This window comes from Alligator sinensis, unplaced genomic scaffold (assembly GCF_000455745.1).
Source record: "Alligator sinensis unplaced genomic scaffold, ASM45574v1 scaffold802_1, whole genome shotgun sequence".
Taxonomy (NCBI): domain Eukaryota; kingdom Metazoa; phylum Chordata; order Crocodylia; family Alligatoridae; genus Alligator; species Alligator sinensis.
Window position 1 is genome coordinate 2,793,732 of NW_005841918.1, and position 17,403 is coordinate 2,811,134.

The window sequence follows — 17,403 nt, forward strand, 5'->3', positions numbered from 1 at the left end:
TGTATATAAAGAACACAAGGTTCAGGCCAAGTAAAGAAAGCATAAAGTTCCTAGATGTTACTATATACTATAAGGGCCGTATGCAGCATTTTCTGACAAACACGGCTTTGCTACTGTAAGAAGGAGCCAGTTTCCTCCTTCAGGCCATTCAGAACAAACAGTGAAACATTTTGGAAATAACTTGTCAAGCCCTCAAGTATCAAGGCTCTAAAAGAGTCAGAATTCTCATTGTGGCCAGAAACATGAATTTTAGCTACTAGGAAGGGAAGCAAAGGTGCCTAAAATCTTACTCACTATGACATTGCTTTGGTATTCAGAGATATGAAAGGTGAAGACCATCTCTTTTAAGAGCAGCTGCCTTTTTTAACTGTGTATACCAATAGCCATATGTAGTGAAACTGGGAAGACCTATGAACACACTGGAGGGGAGGAGCACAATTCAGAAAGATCTCAATAGATTTGAAAGCTGGGATGGAAACAACAGGATGAAATTCAAGTAGCAGAGAGGCTACTTGTGCAATGCTCCTTGCTGACAAATGCAAGGTTGCTACACATTAGGAAGAATGATCAAAAATACAAACACAAAATGTGTGACACCTGGAGGGATGGCAGTACTACAGAGAAGGATCTGAGAGTCCTGGTAGATCACAAACTCAACGTGAATCTGCGCAAAAGCAAGAACTAATTATCATGTAAAGGACATGCTACTAAATGAGTGTGCCCACACTTACATATTCTGATTATTATTTTTTTCATAGTTCAATGACTGCTATTACCTGAGGGTCATGGTGGGGCACTCCAGTGTCCAGAAGATTTGGATCCTGCTCAGACAGGTCTAGTTCATGACTGAATTAAATTTATTTTACCAGGCAGCAAAATTCACTTAGTGGCAATCTGAGGAAAATGTATGTGGGGCTGGAGAGTGGGAACAATGTTGTATCATTTCCAGTCTTGTTAATTTACTGACAGATCTAATGACTCAGTGGCAAAAAAAATCCACCTCTTCCCCTTACCCTGATGATTTTAGCCTTTGTTTTGTATCTGGTGTCCTACCCCTTGCTGTTTGCCTGTGGAATAGAATAGACAGTATTATGAGACTTTTTATTTGCTGCTTGATACCAGAAGCAGCTACATTTCACCCTCCTTCTCTTTTATAACCCATTGTGGAACCACTATATCACAGCATGCTGCAGAAAACTCCACCTCCTCCACCTATCTTAGAGCACAACCTTCATGCCTCTTCTCAGGAACGATTGGTACTGTAACAGTCTTTATCCCACCTACTCTGCCAGAAGAATAAGTCTGAAATGTGTCATTTGCAGGAAGACCCTGAGCAGAGAGACCCTTCTTTCCCAGAATATTGACCTAAAATCCGGGTGTTTCTGAGACCTGACAACAGTCTGTGGCACATTGTCTGTTCTTCAAAGGACTCTTCCCTTTACTTAAATTGTGCCAAAAGGTAGATCCAGATGACCGCCCACATGCAGAGTGCAGCACCACAGACCTGTCTGTGGCACCACACACTGCACTTGCAGGCATTCCCTGTGCTGCTAATTTGCAGCACAGTGGGGGAGGGTTGACATTGAGAGATCCTGGTGTCAAAAAAACCCAAACCTAAAAAAAATGGGTCTGGGCCAGTTCCAAGATCCAGCCTGTCCCAATGTGCAGCCCCTGCAAGAGGTGCCAGGACCCTGGGTGACAAGGGGCCTGCCCGATGTGGTACAGGCAGCACCTGGTGCCTGGGTGGATGATACAGGCAGTGCCAGGTACAAGACAGCCAAGGCCATGCCACGCTGCACTGTGCAGGGGCTCTGCCAGGAGGGCCCTGAGCACCCCAATCGCCGCTGTTGCTGCAGGGGGGCTCTGGGCTGCATGGGGGATGCACATTGCAGTAGCTTGCACTGCCCAAAACTGAAGCCTGGCTGCTGAGGCCATGGTCCAGCTTCTGGCCAGGCTCCCTCCTGCTGGATTGCCACAGCTGCAAGCTCCAGAGCCCCTCAGGACCCGAGGTAAGGCTGCTGGGACCAGTCCAGGTGCTGGCTCCAGCCTCCTCTGCCCCACCCTAGGCAACATGCCACACTCCAGAGCATGTGCATGGGCATTCCCTGGAGACAAGTAGCAGTAGCACATATTGTGCTGCTGCTTTTTGTCCCCGAGGAAACGCACATTCCAGCTCATGCAGACATGCCTAAAGAGGCTGGTGTTTTTCCACACCATGGGTTCATTAATGTGTTGTAATTATGACACATTAAGTTCAGTACCTGTAATAACAGGTAGTAACTTAATGTGCCATTATTGGCGATACTGCGCATTAGTGCAGATGAATGCTTTTTAGGTGATGTTAATGAGCATTAGCAAAGTTTTTGCCTGCTGTACTAATGTGCAGTAGAGTTAGTCTTCTGCTCATTAAATGTCTCATGTAGACACACCCAGTGAATAAAAATACCTTTTCCCTCTTCAAACATGCATTCAGAGAACAGAAACAATGTCATGTGCTTTGAATCACATGGCTTGAATTTCAAATTCTGTGCATTAAACTTGCAGTAGTACTTCATGATACATCCATAGGCTGAAATGAATTTGTATGATATATTCACTGAATAAATATGAATGACAAAAACAAACCTGGAAAAAATGAAGGTACCGTCTGCTCAGGGACATTCAGCAAATGGAAAAAAATGGGCTGAAGTTAACCAAAGTTGTTGTAACAAATAATTCATACAGCTCTGCAGTGGGAGTGCTAAGCAGCCCTTTGTTCTGCTCTCAGATCTAACTTGTGTGCTACTCTGCTAATGTGAGTCCTGTTTTTTGTTTCTATGTATCTGGGAATTTGCTGAAACAAACTTATTAAAAAAATACTAATAAGAAGTCAGTTTTGACCACAGTAAACATATGGCATTGCTCACAGGCTGCAAAGTTTTTCTCAGCAAATTAAACACCACTGGAAATGGATTGGGCTTATCCTTCCCATTTCAGTTGTGTAATGCTCCCTGGTCCATGCCAGAGAGGTAATTTTTCTCCCCATGAAAATGAGCACCTCTCTTGGGAGATAGTGCATCCTGCATAATCAAGATTAGTATTCATGTTTCTGTGGCAAAGTACAGACTGTCAAAAAGCCTCAGGCTGAATTGATTCAATCTTCACAGGTTAGTTTAAACCGCACAGATTGAACCAATAAGCAAGTGAACAGATACTCACTTTTGATTCTGGAAATGCAGTCACATGCCTGCAGTGGTCCAGGCTGAAAGAAAGGGGGTGCTAGCGCATGCTTCCCTGCTCAATTTGCAAGGCTATCTATCCCATTCTGTGAGAGAGAGTTTGTGGGGGAGGTGCAAAGCATCTTGGGATGCTGGGGGACTGTGAGTTAACTTGAATGTGGAGTGGATCTGAGACAGAAGTTCAAAAAACTGATTGAACGTAAATCAGTTAATTCTGATACTACATCCTTCCAGATTTATCTTAAACCAGTTTCAGCCATTTTGAAAGCAGTTTTTGCGCCCTGAACGTCTATTGTATTATAGATTTGAGCTGGTTTCCTATCACTTATACTGGTTTATGTGTAATTTCTGTTCCTAGCCTATATGTTAAGTCTCCTGAACATCAATGTGTCTAAATCAAGCACTTCACACCAGATTCATCCAGGCCCTATGGCTGAACCTAGTGCAGGATCAGGGGGAAGTAGCTTTTACCATTTTTGTTTGGGAACTGTCTGGGTGCCAGTTCTGTTCCTTGTGCAAAATAAAGCCATCTTGACAGTTACCCAGACTTGCACTCCATCTTCAGTGGTCACTCTGAGGCATTTTAGGGGAAAGAATCACCAGGGCACAATACCCCTCAACCATGCCTTTGCTTCTGTCCCCACCCAAAATGGATCCCTTACTTCCCCACCTTTCTCCAGAACTTTTTATGCATCAGGGAGACATTTTTGGAGGCAGCATAGACTTTACTGAATCAGCTCTGTCCCTGGAGAAGAGGCCCCTACACCAAAGAGGTGAAGGTTATTTAAGTAATGTGGGTAAAGTGCATCAGTTTTCAAAACTGAAGGGCCATAAAAGACAACAGTATTTGTTAGCCATTATTGTTTGACCCTGCTGCCATGAATATGAATGGCAAAATTCATATTGGTTTGAATGGAGAGGGAACAAGTTCTTGGAAATCTACTACATTATCTTCGGGATGTGTTGATAGAAAAGTGAGTATCTTTAAGAATATCTAAGATCCTTCAGAAATAGCAACCACTTCTTGCCAGCTATGAAACAGTAATCAGCGGTATGGAATAATGTCATCTTTACAGAGCTGTTTCTGAATAGCTGCAAACCACAATGATCCAAGGAGCACGATTTGTCTTAAGATTCTGTTTCATTATTTTGAAAGGTTTATGGCAAATGAAAACAGCAACCCATTGATGATGCCAAAGTCAGGTCACTGGTTTCACAGCCACATTGAGCTGAAAGCCCAATTAGTCCTATCTACAGAGAAAGATTGTTGCTTCAGGTCACATAACATCCAATGAGAAAAGTGAAGTGCTGAAATGAATTGCTTAGCGCCATCAATGAGAAAAAAGAAGATACAAATTCATATTAGGAGATAGCAGACCTTTGAATTTGGGTCTTTCTTTAAAAGAGTAAAACAGTGAATTCATTAGGAGTACCTAGTGTTCAGCTTCAGTCCCTACATATGTGAATGTCAGTTTTTTCCCATGCTGCTTTCTAATCAGACTATAGCTAGAATTCTTTCTTGAATGTGAAAAATAAAAAAGCTCAAATACCCGCTGGGCTCAAGGAGCCACACTAGCTGACAAGGATCTTTTACAGGATACTATCTGTGCTTGGATAGGGTTATTTTATCTTTTATTTTTGGCTGGTTGTGCAGATTGATACCTTCAGGTCTTGTAGTGTTCTGGTTTTGTTTTTATTATTGTTTTTCTTTCTGTAGATGGTGATGAAAGGGGTTGTCAGTGTTACACTGTCTTGCTTCTTACGGCACAGCTTTATAACGGAGGACCATTCTGCTGAGTTCCATCAGCTTCAGCAGAGGGTTCCTGTCACCTCACAGATGATGGTAAATTCCTTATGAAATTGTGCCCCAAAAGCCATTAGGATCCTATCCTGCTCCTGTTGAAGTTACTGATAGTCGTGCTTTGTGACAGCAGACCTGAACCCTTACTTAGTTCCCATCACTCCCCAGGGATAGGGTGGTTTCTCAACGTGTCTCCAGATGTGTGAAGCAAAATAAAATGCTTGAACTCTTTCAAATTCAAGTCTTACTACTATAAACCTGACCGGAGAAGGAAGCTGTCCTGAGAAGAAAACAATGTTTCACTATTCGAAGGTTTCACTATACAGAAGCAACAGAATAAACACTCGTTTTAAGAGTTTGATGTTTTTCACCAGGGAAAAAGTAAATGGAGGGGAAGGGAAAAATCAAGCCCTAAAAAGAATTTAATAGCAACACTTCAAAGAGGGGACAGAACATTTTGCTGCTCATAAAGGAAAAAAAGTTCTCAAAATTTAATTTGACCTTTAAGTATCTTTGAACAATATTATTATGCATAATCCTTCATCCTCTGCTACCCTTTTTATTTCAGCAACTGCTTGCTCTTGACAGAGTACATTCCTTTTCCAGAAGAGTCTCTACAGCTTGAAATTTCAGGGGCATATTAACATTTACAGAAAGTTTTTTATCGTTATTGTAATGAAGGCTTGAATGCCAGAATCTGAACAGGATTAATTAATTAATATTTGCAAAATGCTTTGAAGATGAAAAGCCCTACATGAGAGAAGATCATTATGATTTCAGTTTCTTGGTTTTGATCAAAACCAAAGTTTGATTCTATGGATTTTCAAATTAAGTTACAGCTATGTAGTATCCAAAGATGCCCCAATTTAGGAAACCACTTAATCAAGTTCATAAATTCCACTCCATTCAGGTTACAGTTTGCACACATGTATAAATGCTTCCCTGAACTAGGGCCATTTTTGGTACAACAGAGCCACAACATGAAGAACTGTACCTCATATGCCAAAAAATCAGCAGGATTCTACCCATCATGATAGCCCTTTATTATTAAGCCCGCTGATTTGTGTTTTGTTTCAGAACAGAAGTTTAAGTTCCAGTCATAATCTATAAGGCCGTAACAGGCACTGGGAGGTGAATATTCCCACTGGTGGGACCCCAACATACAACGCTTTGCCATAAGAGATCAGACTAAGCACAAGCTTGATGCTTTATCTCTACAGAAGCTATAAACCTTTTCAAGAAGTCTTTTCTTTAGGCTTTTTATTTATTCTGAGACTTGGTTGTAACAATTCCATAGACAATACTTTTGTCTGTTGCATAGCTTTCAGAAAACTCCTTACCCCTTTGGCTTTGACTGAGAAGATAAAAATCTAAGAGGCAAGGATTTCTTAGGGTGACACCTTTTATTGGGCCAACTCTGTAGCTGTGATTGTTAGAGAAGCTGTTGAATGTAAGACATTCTTCCTCAGGTCCATTTGAAAGCTAGTCTAACTTTATCCCAACTACACAGTTGGTTTAATAAAAGATATCACCTAAGAACTTCTTGCCTCTCACATAATTTCTGGATCATCATGGCTACAACATTGCTCTTAAGCTAAGATATAAATCTGGCCTTCTGAAGCAGATCTTCTTTTGCACTCCTGTTACAGTCTAGAGGAGCTGTGCAGTTCCCCATATTTTACTCATCTTGCACCTATGCCATTCTGACATTCTGGGGAAAGGAGGGAGTGATCCTAACCAGCGATGGCCTTTAACCTGCTAAGCTAAGTGTAATGATCCTGCTGAGTACATTGCTCTGTTAGTCATGTCACAGCAAGGGAAGAAAGAGGCAGAGACAACATGATCTGGATTAGCTGGGGGTCCCCTCACAGTAATGCTTGCTCAGAACAACTTCAGCCTTGTTTGGTCTTGAAGAGTGCCCCATGCTGTAGCCAAACCAGTTGTGACTTACAGAGCAGGGAGGAGCCCTGGTTTCTTTCTACTCTGAGATCCTGGCATTTTCGTCCCTCACCCTCCCTTGTTTTCTTTGGCCCTGACCCAAGGAGCTAGCATTCAGTTCAGCTCCTAAGAGATGGGCTTTGCCTCCTGTTGAGGTAACCCAGCACAACCCAAAGATCTAAGCAGCAAAACAGACAACCCTTCTTGAACAACAGCATTTATTGGAGCAACGCCAAACAAGCCAGAGGTTCTCTGCCCCTCCAAAGGGTCAAGGAGTCCCTCTTTCCCCAGTGCTGCCCACACAGCCCTGTTCCCTTTCCAGTCTGCTGTCTTCCAAGCCCCCAAAGCTGCTCTGCTGGTCTCTGTCTTCAGACTCAGACTCTTTCAGCCAGGAGCTGACTTCCCCCTTGTCCAACCTGCTTGCCTCTTGTCATGCTGATCTCATTCAGCTTTCCTGGAGTCTCCTGGGCATCACCAGGGATCCCATCTTTGTTAAAGCGTCAGCAAACCTATTTAAATCTTTGTGGATGCTACGGTTCCATTTTCTCATTCCACATGTAGATATCTCTGGGATTTAACCTTTCATTCCCTGTGCACAGGATAATGAAGTGAACACAATTTTATAACAGCACGAAAACATTTAAACCAGAAATATTACAATAAAAACCATAGTTCATCAAATCAAGGAGCGGAACTTTGCTAAAAGCTGTGATGGATAGTAAAGTCATATCAAACGTTCAGTGATTTTAACATTGACTTTATAAAAATTATACATATTCTTCAGACTACTATGTCCATATATAAGGATTGAATCTATATGAGGTGGGATTATAGTCAAAATCCATGGGAAAGTTAAAGGAGTTTCCTGCAGAAACTGAAGTCACCAGAGAGTAATTCATACAGGTAAATAAATCTTGAAGGTGCATTACTCGACTGGGTGAGATTTGATATTATTAAGGAAATGTAACATTTGAAGAAAGGAAGGATTGTGATGGATTCTCCACCACTGGCAATTTTTAATGCAAACTTGGGTGTTAGCCTAAAAGCTGTGCTCTGGTTCAAAGAATAATGAATTCAGGGAAGTTCTATGGCCGATTTTATGCAGGAAGTCAGACTTAAAAATGACAGAGGTCTCTTTTAATTTAGCAGTCTATGAAACTATAAGCTTTGGTTTTCCAAATCTATACAGACAGTACCTTAGCAAGGGGGGATGAGCGGGACGATCACCCCAGGCTCCAAAGCAAAGGGGGACCAACAGGTGCCGCCCAGGCGGGGTGGAGTGTGGGACGGAGCCGTGAGCAGCTCATTTGGGGGGGGGCTGTGGGGACAGGGTGAGGGTGGCTCCCACTGCTGTGTGCACTCCTGGGCAAGCATGTGGGGTTGGGGGGGGGGATGCCCCCAGATCTGTGTACGGGGCGAGGGCGGGCTGCCAATGTGGGCTTTGCTCCAGGCAACAAATTTCCTTGCCGTGGCACTGTGTACAGATCACAGCTAGAAGTACCCCAATCACCTTTCTGTCATTTGCTGCCCATCTCTAAATACATAGCATCAGAGAAACCGTTCGGGTCATGAACATTTTTGCTGAGGTTTTAAAATCTGTGTAAGAAATGTTGATGCTTAATTTCTATTAATTTTTATGGGAATCAGCTGTCCACATTTCATAGCGGTCTTTGAAAGTGCCAGTATTTGTCTTCAAAATATAAAGTGAAATGAGGTAGTTGACATTTGTGAAAAACAGATATTTGCTTTCTAGGAAACTATTCCTTAGACACAGCTGCAAAAGGGAAAGAAAATTGAATTACCCAAGAAACATTAAGTTTACTATTTGGCTCTCCCTTTCTTGAATTGTTTGTTTTAAAGAACCGTTCCTTACAATGCTTTTCTTAATAGAATAACTGAAATAAAACATTGCTGGAGTCTAATTGTGGCCAATCAACAATCATGACTTCAATTTATAGTTTATCACACTAGTACCATTCTTAATCTTTCGAATAATTCAATTACCTGCAATTATGCATAGCAACATACTTAAATCTTCAGGTGGAGGCTAGGGCTTATGAGTTTCTCACCAAAGGTCCCCAAAGGGAGCAATATCCTCTTACTTAATTGTTGATGCAGTACATTAAATACTGAATTGCTTTCTTATTTTATGGTAGTTCTTCTACAACTGGTTTCTCATACATTGCTAATCCCATCCCTGAACAGAAGCTATGTAGATACCAGTTTTAATAAAATGTAAGAATATAACTATTTTTTCATCAGTACAATATCAGTGTTGAGTTTTATTAAAGGATCCAAAAACAGGCAAGAAGATAGACAGTAGTTCAGGTAGAAACTGCACTCTGCAGAAGTCAGTAGCTCTTCACAGAACTCTAATATTGCCTGCATCTGACAGCTAGCAGCACTGTGATGAACAGAGGGCGAAAAGAGGGTTAGTTTGTATACAGTGCTTGATTTACTTGCAGTTAACATATCTTTATAACCTACAGTAGTCTGCAACTAGAGAATTGTCTAGGACTCAGGAGATGCCTAGTCAGCAACATGACAGTTAAAGTTGAATAAGAGAAATACTTCTGTAAATTTAAAATTACCAGCTTTGGTCATAAATTCCTGGAAATTTGACTCAGTTCTATGTATTGCTTTTACATTCAAATGTAAACTGCTTTTTAAATCAAACTATTATGGAAAAGAAAATTATTAGGAATGTTTTCTTTTTATTTTCATAACATCCCTAATAAAAAAGAATAGCTGAATGGAATCTACTTCTTTTAGTGTTTCAGAGTGTCTGGTTCAATAGTGTCTGCCGGAGATATTCCTGGGAACCTCTCTTTCTTAGCCATGGACTGCTATATATTTCTTACATTGAAGATTTGCTCCTGATTCTCTTCTCTGGATGTCTCTACACATTCACTAATGCACATTTGGTAATCCAAATTAAATTTAGTACTTCAATTGTGAGGTACTAGGAAAAGGTGGATTTGCCTATTTTAATGCACATTAGTGAAAGCACACAGTTTGTTTGTGATGCTTTAATGCACATTAAAATAGGCTAATGCATATTAAAGTGCATGTATAGACACACTTTCTGTGGCATTTCATCTCATTCAACTCATATGTGCCACATTAATCTTAGCCATGATGAAGTAGGGCTTGGCTTGAGGCTTGGACCACTCCTATTTATCTGTGGTGAAAAAGGAAGCTTTGGCAAGATTAAGCAGGCCAAAGAAAAACAACATTTTTGGGGCGTGGAGATTTTAGTCTAGAACATGTTGTAAAGGTTAATACTGTCTCTGCAGCTGGCAAGATACTAGTTAAATACACTGGGTCAATTTGTTCTATACGTACCACTGGTATAGTCCCATCAGCTTTAATCTATTCCCCTCCTTGCCAGGAAAATTAGGAGCCCTGCACATGAGGGTTACATAATGTTCCTGATGTGCCTGGATGCTAAGGTCCTTGCTGAGGAACAGTCTATGGCCTTGAGCTATGACCTTGAGAGTCAGCTTGTGAGGAGAGGGGGAATTATTGATTTCTACTAGGCTTGTTTGCCTTTCTAGCTCACAGCTACATTTTGCTGGTATAAGTATTGTGTCAACATTCTTCTGCTTATTCTCAAAGAAAGCTCTATTACAGCATTACATGTTTTTATTCTGCTTGATTGGAACAGCAGGCACCAATGTATACGTAATGCATATACAGTCACCGGAGCTCCTTTTAGACAGTCCATTGTGAGCTGTCCGATCCCTTTCCTTAGTTGTAATTCCATGCTGCAGTGACAAAGAGGTGACCTGTCCTGTAACGCAGACTACCAAGGGGCTGAATTTCATTTTGAAAGTTTTGGTAGTTCTATAAATAAGACTCTGTGTCAAAAGGAAAACAGGAATATTATAGGACGTTGTGTAGTTTATATTTCCAATCTCCGTTTCTTAGGATTTTCATAAAAAAACAAAGAACTGGTTTAATAAAATATAAATGAAACACAGACATAGACATTCTGGATAACAGACTACATTGAACCAGATTATATACCAAAAGGGTTTAGTATAGAATCAGGCCATGAACTAGGTTAAAATGCAACAGTGGCTCTGTGTGCTAGACCTGAAATACCTGACTTTCATATTGATCCACATTGTTAATTAAAAAACAAAGTTGACCTTGATTCTGTAGAAATGCTTTAACAAAAGAAAAAAGGTGTTATTTTAGATTAGACCTAATCAGCTTCCTTTTATGACCCACCTCAATGGTTAGATTTAGCAATGGGAGGTGTAGAGGTGCACAGACTTTAAAAATATAGATTAAACATGCATGTACTTTGGGGGCTCAGTCTGTCATAAGCAGTTTGAAAAACTGGATGAACTAGAATTTTTATCACTGATTCATGATGTGAAGATCTTTTCATGAAATTTATCTCCAGGTTACTTGGTGATGAATGTTCTTCGAGTTCTGGTGAAGTAAGAGCAGAGAACCTTTAAAGAAGGCAATTGACATTTACACATGTAGGCCATTCCCACGGTTCCCAAATTTTACTTTTGTTGTATTGCAATAATATATTCATATTCAAACCAATCATTCTGTGCAGGTTAATGTTTCTGCTTTTGTTGCTTATACCTATCCATCCTTGATCTATAACATTAAGATGACAGTGGGATTCTTCTGTATAAAGGAGTTTTTGTTCTGGATGCTCTCTACACTAGTAGTAATGAAAATATTATTAAACATATTTTAGTCATGCTGGAAGTTTGATAAGTGCAGCTATTGTAACAGTTATTTATATCCATTCTGGCAAAGTTTGCCAAATCTGGGAGTTTAGTGTTTTGGGCATTATGCCTGGTGTTATGTGTGACAGTTGTTCCCATAGTTTTAAAATGCTCAACCCCAAACCCATGGGCAAAATCTGGCCCATGGAGCCATGTAATTCAGTTTATGGATTTTCTCACAGGTCTGGAAATTTGGCAGTGGGAGAGTGGTGACAATTGACACTATCAGTACCGTGCTCACTGTCAAATTTCCAAGCCTCACGTGGCTGGAGTTGCTGCAGTTGGGCCATTCCTGCATGGTGAAATTGGGCCTTGTTCCCACATGTTTGTATTGAGCCAGGGTCCAATGCAGCCTTGCAGAAATGGCTTGGGGCCCTGATGCAGTCACATGGGATCAGGCCCTGGCTAGACTGTTTCCACATAGTTGTATTGGGCCATTTCTATACAGCTGGATGGGGCACCAGCTGAGCCAGCAACATGCACCAGATTGGGCCCACAGACTGGATCTGGCCCACAGGCACACTTAACCCTATTCATCTGGCCTTCAGGCCAAGAAGGTGGGGCACCACTGGATTAGACAAACACTTGTCTAGGATGGTTTACATTGGGATGATCCTGCCTGGAGCAGTAGATGGGACTTGATGAGGGATTGGCAACCTACGGCCCATGGGCCAGATCTGGCCCATCAAGCCATAGTATTTAGCCTAGAGCTGGGGAGCTTCAGTGATGTTTCAGCAGCATGGGCCTTCACCTGGGTGGTGCGGAGAAGCAGCAGTGGTGCCATTGCAGGACAGAGTAGCAGCTCCAGCTCTGGCTCTAGTGGTGTTGGCTGGGTTGGAAGTAGTCCATGCTCAAAGCTAAACTCTGTTAATGGCTCCCTACTGCCAGGTTTTGCTCACCTTTTGACATGGGCGATGCGCCGGGTGGGGGGACGGGGACGTGCTCCCCTTGAGATTGGCTGCTGCCACTGGCTTCTGCAGGCAGTTGCTGATTGCCGCTCACAAACCTCCCCTCACCCCACCACCACTGATGCTGGTTTCTGTGGGCGGTTGCCACTCACCACCCCGCCACCAATGCCACTGACACTGCAGCCCACAAACTGTGCCCCCCCACCCACTCTCGGGAGGCACCAGTCATTCATGTGCATGCACACATACATATAGCAGCCAGGTAGTGTAGACAGCAGCTCCCGCAGCTTCCTCCAGGTAAGTCTATGGGGGAAGGGCACAGGCCATGCATTGGGTGGGGTGGAAGGGGCACAGGCAGCACATTGAGGGGGCAGGGGGACACAGGCAATGTGGTAGGGGAGGGGCACATGACTCCTGAGATTTCTGCACCCACAGAGGTGTGCGGGGCTGCAGCTGGGCCAGACAGCTCCAGGCAGGAGATGCCTCTGCAGCCATGGCTGCCAAGGTGAGGCATCCCCTGCCGGCAGCTGCAGGCAGTTCCTGCTTGCCACGGCCATCACCAACACTGCCGGCACCAGCTGCGGGAGATTCCCACTTGCTGCTGCTGACACCATGGGTGGCAGCAGCAGGTGGTCCTGCTTGCCGCTGCCAACACTTCTTGCTGCCCCCCCAGTCATGGGAGGCACCAGTCATTCATGCCCTTGGACTAGATGACTATGTGAGGTCCCTTGCAGGACTACTTTTCTATATTGCTGTGATTTGCAATATGTTAGTGACAGCCTAAGAGCAGGACCCCGGTGTGCTACTTGCTATAGAACTATGTAGTAAGAAACATTCTCTTCCACAAAGAGGTCACCATGCAAGTAAACAGGAAAGGCCAAGTAAGACTTATTAGCCATATTTTTACAGATAAGCAACTGAGGCATAGTGAGACACAATGGCTTGTCTAAAGTGGCACAGGATACCCAGGGGTAGAAGTAAAAATTGGGCTCAAGCTTCACAGCTTTCAGTCCAAGTCTTAAGAACCAAACCAACATACTCTTTTGGTCAAATGCCTTTAAAATTATTCTTATAAATTTTAAAGGCAATTATTCTTATAAATTTTAAAGACATCTTATAAATGCCTTTAAAATTATTCTTATGAAATTCTTCAAAAGCACATTAAGGATGTTGAAATTGCTGGGAACCCCTGACGTAGGAGAACTTTTTAATACAATGGGACAAATTTATCCATAGTATGAGTGAGTGCAACTCCTGATGAATAAATAAAAGATGTAGCAACTTACCTTAGTGTTGTATTTGGCCTCATGGCCCTCCATCCTGAATGCCTATGATTCTCAAAAGAACACATGCTTTCCTTGTTATCATAACCGTGTTTTAATAGGCAGCCAATGATATTCTATCACAAACTCACTGTGAGTAACGTTACTGCATCTCCACCTATAGTATCATTGGCGATGCATAGGGAGTACACACAGGTGCATGTGCACCCCCTGAGATTGGCTGTGTACCCCAGAAGTGTCAGCCATGAAACCGGAAGTGCCAGTGGAAGTGCATTTCTGGTTTCATTGTTGGTGGTTCCACACTTGGCGATCAGCCACTGCCTCCCTCCCCCCTCCCCCCCCCATTAACAATCTGGTGCCCCCCCCAGACTTGGGAGGCACCATTCACCCATGTATAGTATTGTTTTTCTGTTTAATGATTAAGCAGAGGTTTTGGGGGGAGTATTTTTTGCTGCTTAAAGGCATGAAAGTTTTAGCAATAGCAAAACAGATTAACTTTGCAAAATAGGATTTTTATTAGGATTTTATTTTGTTTAAAGAATAAAACTTGGGATGTTAGTCCTTTTGTTCTCCATGAACATTCTGGAAAGAATTGTAATGCCTGATTCTGCTATTAAGGCTATTCTGCTATCCCATCATTTCAGGCTGTATTTGTGTTCTTTGGGGGCACTTCTTGATTAATTGTGGATGAAGCAGATGCCCAGTATGATTCAGTTCAAACTGAATAGATAAAAGAAATGGAAAGCCTCAGATCTGAGGTGCTTGTTCCTCAGTGTCTCTACTGTTTTGCTCCTTATCTGAAGGCCTGGAGCCCTACTGAGGCATCAGGAAATAATCAGCATGCTGCTGATCAATTATCTGCTTTTCAGTCTCACAGAATTTGACCCTGACAGAAAGAAAAGCAAAACTAAAAATTATGCCAGTCACCAACCCCTGGTTGACCTGAAACAGAGGGCCAAGTAAAGATTTGAGAGAGTTCAAATGCAAAACATGCAGCATGGCTAGAATATGGAAAGAAGTAGAGGCCAAAAGTTAAAACAAGCTATAAACACAGCTATTTTGAAAATGAACTGAGTGCTTGTATTTGTAGGTAACATCTGATGGGGAAGAGACAGGTGTGAAGATCCCATGACTGATATGCAGGTGACTGTCAAGAAAATACCTTTTGACAATAAAGAAACAAGTGTTTCTGAAATGGATTTGTTAAATGGAAGGAATACAGTCTTTGGAAACAACTTGAATGAGGTATTTTCTATCATTAAAAAAACCCAATGATTTGTGTTGGGATAATGAACCAAGCTGTAATTCAGCTCAGAATCCTGTGTTGTTTAGGCTGCTAATATTCTGAGCTGCCACTGAACAAAGGCATCTAAAATTAACTTATTCTGTAACTGACTTGCCTCATTTATCTTTTAGAAAAAACACCACCTAACCTCCAGAATACCCTTAGCAAAAAGGGGAAAATGACAATGAGGAAAAAGGATGGTTTATCAATGAGTTGAAATTTCAAGATCTCTCTTCCAACTATAGTTATTGTATGTATCATCATTTTCTGGCTTTCAACTTAAAATAGAAATAATAGAATCATAGAAATGTATGTCTTGAAGGGACCTTCTGGAAGTGGTGGATGAAACTTTCTTCACACAGGTAGCTGAAGTTTCCTGATCACAGGCCCTGGTTTTCATGGGGGACTTAAGTCACCCTGACATCTGCTGGGATAGCAATACAGCAGTGAGCAGGCAATCCAGGAAGTTTTTGGTGAGTGTTAGGGACAATTTCCTGGTGCAAGTGCTGGAGTGGCCAACTAGGGGCCATGCTCTTCTTGACCTGCTGCTCACAGACAGCGAAGAACTGGTGGGTAATGTAGCAGTGAATGGCAACTTGGGCAGCAGTGACCATGAGATGATTGATTTCAGAATCCTGAGGAAAGGAAGGATGGAGAGTAGTGGAGTAAGGACCCTGGACTTCAGAAGAACAGATTTTGACTCACTCAGGGAACTCATTGGCAGGATCCTCTGGAAAGCCAGGCTGAGGGGGAGAGGAGTCCAGGATTGCTGGCTGTACTGGAAAGAAACCTTACCGTAAGTACAGGAACAAAAAATCCTGATGTACAGGAAGACTAGCAAGTATGGCAGAAAACCAGCTTGGCTTAGTAGTGAACTCTTCAGTAAATTAAATCATAAAAAGGAAGCTTATAAGAAGATGAAACTTGGACAAACAACTAGGGAGGAGTATAAGAGCACTGCTTGGGCATGCAGGGATGAAGTCAGGAAGGTCAAAGTGCAATTGGAAGTGCAGCTAGCAAGGGACATGAAGGGAAACAAGAAGGGTTTCTACAAGTAGGTCAGTAATGAGAGGAAGATCAGGGAAAGTGTGGGTCTTTTACTGAATGAGGGAGGCAACCTTGTGACAGAGAATGAAGAAAAGGCTGAAGTACTCAATGCCTTTTTCACCTTAGTCTTCACAGGCAAGGTCAGTTCCCACACTACTGCATGGGGCAGCACAGTTTGGGGAGGAGGTGAGCAACCTTCAGTGGTCAAAGAACAGGTTAGGGACTATTTAGAAACGCTGAACATATACAAGTCCATGGGGCCAGATGGGATGCACCTGAGGGTGCTGAGGGAGTCAGCTGATGTGATTGCAGAGCTGCTGGCCATCATCTTTGAAAACTCGTGGCAATTGGGAGAGGTCCGAGATGATTGGAAAAGAGCAAGCATAATGTCCATATTTAAGAAAGGTGGATCCAGGGAACAACAGACCAGTCAGGCTCGCCTCAGTCCCTGGAAAAATCATGGAGCAGATCCTAAAGGAATTGATTTCTAAGTACTTGGAGGAGAAAAAGGTGATTAGCAACATTCAGCCTGGATTCACAAAGGGCAAGTCATGCCTGATCAACTAACTGCCTCCTATGATGAGGTGACTGGCTTTATGGATGTGGGGACAGCAGTGGATGTGGCAGGGACAGGGTCCTAGCCCCTACCATGCTAGCTACCATGCTACCACGCTCCAGTGGAAACAGCCTGGTGGGCAGGGGAACTCACCTGTCTGGAACCAGACACGCAGCATGGTCAGGCAGCCGGGACAGCACAAGTGCTGGCAATCCCAGGAGTGTGGGAACCCATGCTGTGGGGAACCGGCCCTGACTGACCTGCATCAGGCAGTGGGCAGTTTAAAGAGAGGATGCCAAGGGAAGTTTGTTGTTCAGCATTCCTAGGAAGAAACCTGACCAGAGGCTGCAGGGTGGGGGAGGACTCTGGAGAAGCAACCCAGCATGCCGGACCCTCAGGAACTGCAGAGAGTGAACCAAGCCCTGATGAGAGGCATCAAACCTTTTGCCTGAGAGCAATAAGTAACTGGGGAAAGGAGGGAAGGACAGAAGCCCAGGCTGGTCATCCAGGGAAAGAATCCCTGTAGGAAACGGTTGGGCCAACCCACCAAGCCAGGACAGAGGCTACCCTGAGGCTGCCAGCATAAAGAATAGAGCATAGGCATCTTGCC